The sequence below is a fragment of the Felis catus genome, chromosome B2 (genome assembly GCF_018350175.1).
Source record: "Felis catus isolate Fca126 chromosome B2, F.catus_Fca126_mat1.0, whole genome shotgun sequence".
Lineage (NCBI taxonomy): Eukaryota > Metazoa > Chordata > Mammalia > Carnivora > Felidae > Felis > Felis catus.
The window spans coordinates 1380136-1386135 of record NC_058372.1 but is presented as its reverse complement, the minus strand read 5'-3'; positions in this window follow the sequence as shown (position 1 = coordinate 1386135).

Below are 6000 nucleotides of genomic sequence, written 5' to 3'. Positions count from 1 at the left end.
CACTCTTCACAGATGACATGATACTCTATATGGAAAACCCAAAAGATTACACCAAAAAACTGCTAGAACTGATTCATGTATTCACCATAGTTGCAGGATATAAACTCAATGCACATAAATTGGTTGCATTTCTATACACCAACAATGAAGCGACAGAAAGAGAAATCAAGGAATTGATTCCATTTACAGTTGCACAAAAAACCATAAAATACCTAGGAATAAATCTAACCAAAGAGGTGAAACATCTATATGCTGAAAACTATAGAAAGCTTAAGAAAGGAAGTGAAGAAGACACAAATAAATGGAAACACATTCCATGCTCCTGGGTAGGAAGAATAAATATTGTTAAAATGTCGATTCTACCCTAAGTAATTTGCATATTCAATGGAATCCCTATCAACATAACACCAGCATTCTTCACAGAGCTAGAAACAATAATCTTAAAATTTGTATGGACCCAGAAAAGACCCTGAGTGGCCAAGAAATCTTGAAAAAGAAAACCAAAGCAGGAGGCATCACAATACCAGACTACAAGCTATACTACAAAGCTGTAATCATCAAGACAGTATGGTACAGTACAGGAAGAGACACTCAGATCAATGGAACAGAATAGAGAAACCAGAAATGGACCCATAAACGTATGGCCAACTAATCTTTGACAAAGCAGGAAAGAATATCCAATGGAATAAAGACAGTTTCTTCAGCAAGTTGTGCTGGGAAAACTGGACAGTGGCATGAAGAAGAATGAACCTGGACCACCTTCGTACACCATACACAAAAATGAACTCAAAATGGATGAAAGACCTCAATGTAAGAGAGGAAGCCATAAAAATACTTGAGGAGAAAGCAGGCAAAAACCTCTTGGATCTTTCCCGCAACAGCTTCTTACTCAACATGTCTCTGGAGGCAAGGGAAACAAAAGCAAAAATGAACTACTGGGACCTCATCAAAATAAAAAGTTTCTGCACAGCGAAGGAAACAATCAGCAAAGCTAAAAGGCAACCAACAGAATGCGAGAAGATATTTGCCAATGACATATCAGATAAAGGGTTAGTATCCAAAATCTGTAAAGAACTTCTCAAACACAACACCCAAAAAACAAATAATCCAGTGAAGAAATGGGCAAACGACATGAATAGACACTTCTCCAAAGAAGACATCCAGATGGCCAACCGACAGATGAAAAAATGCTCCACATCACTCATCATCAGGGAAATACAAATCAAAACCACAATGAGATACCACCTTACACCTGTCAGAAGGGCTAACATTAACAACTCAGGCAACAACAGATGTTGGCGAGGATACGGAGAAAGAGGATCTCTTTTGCACTGATGGTGGGAATGCAAGCTAGTACAGCCACTCTGGAAAACAGTATGGAGGTTCCTCAAAAAACTAAAAATAGAACTACCCTATGACCCAGGAATTGCACTACTAGGCATTTATCCACGGGATACAGGTGTGCTGCTTTGAAGGCACATATGCACCCCCATGTTTATAGCAACACTAGCAACAATAGCCAAAATATGGGAAGAGCCCAAATGCCTCTCGTTGGATGAATGGATAAAGAAAACCTGGTATATATATCCAATGGAGAATTACTCGGCAATTGGTAAGAATGAAATCTTGTCATTTGCAACCACATGGATGGAACTGGAGGGTATCATACTAAGCGAAATTAGTCAGAGAAAGACAAAAATCATATGACTTCACTCATATGAGGACTTTAAGAGACAAAGCAGATGAACATAAAGGAAGGGAAACAAAAATAATATAAAACAGGGAGGGGGACAAAACAGAAAAGACTCATAAATATGGAGAACAAACTGAGGGTCGCTGGAGGGATTGTGGGATGGGCTAAATGGGTAACTGGCACTAAGGAATCTACTCCTGAAATCATTGTTTCACTATATGCTAACTAATTTGGATGGAAATTTAAAAAAAATAAAAAAAAACACAAAAGTTCACGGTTTTTTTTTTGTTTTGTTTTCCTTTTTAAATTAAAGCATAATTAACATACAGTGTTCTATTAGTTTCAGGTGTACAATATAATAAATTAACAGTTGTGTACATTTCTTAGTGCTTTTCAACAGAAGTGTATTCTTAATTTCCTGTATCTATTTTATTGATCCCTCCACCCACCTTCTCTCTCCCAACTACCAGTTTGTTCTCTGTATTTAGAAGTCTTTTTTCCTCTTGTTTTCTTTGTTCATTTATTTTGTTTATCAAATTTCACCTATGAGTGAAATCATATGATGTTTGAATTAGTTCACTCAACATTATACTTTCTAGGTTCATCTATGTTGTAAATGGCAAAATACCATTGTTTTTAATGGTGGAGAACCTGAATAGATATTTTTCCAAGATTACATACAGATGGCCAACAGACACATGTCAAGATGTTCAACAACACTGGACAAATTTCCATCAGGGAAATGCAAATTAAAACCACAATAAGATATCACTTTCCGCTGTCAGAATGGCTAAAATAAAAAAGCCAAGAAATAAGTGTTGGTGAGGATGTGGAGCAATAGGAATTGTCATGAACTGCTGGTAGGAATGCAAAGTGCTGCAGCCACTGTCAAAAACATTATGGAGGTTCCTCAAAAGTTAAAAATGGGAATCGTATATGATTCAGTAACTTCACTACTGGGTACACACCCACAGAAAACATAAACACTTTTCTTTTATCAAGTCTAGATAGTTAATATACATTGTTACATTAATTTCATATGTACAGTATTCAACAATTCCATATATCACTCACTGCTCATCACATGTGCAAAAAGAGAGAAGAAAAACATTAATACATGTCCCTATGTTTATTTTAATATTGTTTATAAAAGCAAGATGTGGAAACAGCCCACGTGTCCATCGATAGATGAATGGATAAAGATGTTGCATGTATGTGTGTATATACGTACGTACAAACGCAAAAACACAAACAGTAGAATTTTACTCAGCCGTAAAAAGTGCATTGTTTTACATTTAAAAGACACAGTAGATACAAAAAATATATGAGTGTTTAAGTGTTCAGGTAATGCCTTGTATGGTTGATGCATGTATGAATCTAATATAAATAGAATTCTGCATGTAGGTCAAATTATATGGTATTCGTCTTTGTCTGACTTATTTCATTTAGTATCTTCCTCTCTAGGTCCAATCATGTTGTTGTGAATGGAAAGATTTCAATATAAAAAGCAAAATGAGCAAACAAAACCAGAAAGAGACTTATAAATATTGAGAACAAACTGGTAGTTTGTTGCCAGAGGGGCAGGTAGGGGAATGGGTGAAATAGGAGGAGGGGATTAAGAGGTACAAATTTCCAGTTATAAATACATAGGTCACAGAGATGAAAAATACAGCAGAGGGAATATAGTCAGTAATATTGTAATAACATTGTATGGTGACAGATAGTGACTACATTTATTTGGTAAGCATTTCATAATGTACATGATTGCTGAATCACTAGGTTGTACACCTGAAAACTAATATAATATGGATGTCAACCATACTGAAAATAAAAAGCATTCCAGAATTTTGGTCCCTTCCATCTTTTCTTGTGTTTTCACTGTCTTTTAAGTGAAAACTAAAGAGTTTTTATAAATTAATCCTTGATTCGCTATCTTATTTACCCATAAGGCAGTTGTGATCTGGAAGGGTAGTGAGGTATGGCCAAGGCACTTTTGTTTGATTTATTGATAGTGGTCCCATTGTGTTCTGAGAAATTGTAGACCTGTTGAATTTGCTCATTGTTTTTCCTAGAATGGTGTTGACATCTCTGGGGACCTGGCTAAAGAGAACTGTTTTTGAAGTTAGACATGTAGTTAGGGAGATATTCAAAGTATACATTTCTTCCTAAGTAGGAAGGCAGACCCTTGGGATCTCATTATTGAGCTGGCTTAATACACGGACTGGAAGTGAGGAGCTCATTTTCTCTTGGTCTCCATGGACTCTTTCATACTCAGAAGAGAGACCTGAAGAGATATTTTGTCCCCATGTTCAGTCAGCTGTTGAAGTTTCCAGTATTTCATTTCTGTTCACACAGCGATGTAATCTCTGGGGTTATCTCTTTCAGGGAAGAAAGAAGCAATTAATAAGTATTTATTGTTGAATGCCAAGTGTGTAGGTCACCCCTCCCTGTGTCCTGCTCCTTGTTGACCCTACCCTGAGCAGTGGGGTTGCTGGAGCTCCCCTGAGCTGCTGCCACCTCAGTTCTCAGGTGTTGTCAGTAATCAGCATCATTCACTCCCCCAGAATGGCAGCGGGTGCAGAATTTGGTAGGAACCTCTGTGAGAAATAGGTCCTAAAAGGTGCAATATGTTTTTGCACATTCCAGAGATAATGATCACAATGATCTCTAATGCATAATTATTCTGTGTAACAGGGCTTGAAAAGACAAGCTGCAGAAAAATACATATATTGCCATGTACTTCAAGTTTAAATACCTGTAACATCTTATTTTATATAGTGTAAGGATACATTAATATGTATTAAATATTAAAGAATAAATAAATACATAAATAATAAATAAATAAATAAAGATAAAATGAATTTAATAATAGTGATCATCTCTGAGAAGGGTTACTGTAATTGGGCAGGAGTAAACATGATGTTTCTGCTGTATTGATGATATTGTGCTTTATTTTGTAATTTGAGCAGTGTGGGTAGGTGTGTATTCAAGAAGAATGAAATGGTGGCAAGGCTAAACCTTAGATTCAGTTAACAGTCTACTTTGATGCTGTCTCAATTTTAACCAAGTCTGGATCTTTCAATCCTATGTCCACTTTTAATAGAGAACTTCTCACACCACAGGGAATATCTCTTAAGCCTGTGTGTGTGGCTTGAGGTAGAAGCAGTAAATCTGTAAGACAACACAGGGGTCTGAGCCTGGCACATGCATTTCACTTGTGTCTAAAAGTGGGTTGGAGCACCATCCCCAAATGAGTTACATGTTCTCTTCTGTTCAGGCCTGGTCCTATGGGTGACATTTATATTTAAGTATGAAATGTCCCCTGGAGTGTCCAACTTTATGATTTTGGTAGATCTGATAACACTCATTTCAATGTAGGCAATTGAGTTATCTAGTTACTTTGTGGTGTATAATAATCAGCTTCTTTGAGCAGAGATTAACAGAAAGTTAGAAGCCCCTTTTCACGTAGAGAATTGTTGTCAGCATGCATTCACATCTCCCTACTTGAGCTTGGCAGAGACTCCACACAGCCTTCTTGTTCCACAGATTCTGGTGGGCCTTGTAATTTCTTAGGACACAGTCAGCGTGACCATATAATTTATTAGGTAAAGTAGGCCACTTCTGAGCAGAAAAAGGAACAATATTGAAAATTATGCATAAACTGGGAGAATATGGCCTCCCTAGTCATAGCTGTCACGTGATGGTTCTCCTTGTACCACAGCCTGGACCTATTGTAGAGCCTTCTCTTGCTCCAGTTCCACCCACCCCCACCATCCAATACTGACAGCCTCATGGATTATCTAAAAATATGTTGGAGCTTCATACTCACATTGGGAATATTTGCCTTCCAAATTTGTAAGTCGTCTACCAAATTTGCCTTTTTTTAATGTATGAGTAGTACGAGATAACTCCATACACATACTGATTCACTTTGAATAATAATCAAATCCATGTAACTTTATAATATAGTTGGAAATAAGGGAATGAGATGAGTATAGTTTGTTCTTCTTTCTTAGGATTGCTTTAGCTATTCAGGGTCTTTTGAGTTTTCATACAAATTTTAGAATTGTTTTTTCTGTTTCTATGAAAAATGCCATTGGAATTTAGGGGGTTATTGCATTAAATCTATAGATGGCTTTGGGTATTACGGACATTTTAACTTTATTATTTTCTTGGTCCATGAGCAAGACATGTTTTTCCACTTATTTGTGTCTTTGTCAATTTCTTTCATCAATGTCTTAAGAGTTTTCAGTGTGAAAATGATTTACAGTGGTTAAATTTATTTGCAAGTATCTTATTGCTTTTGA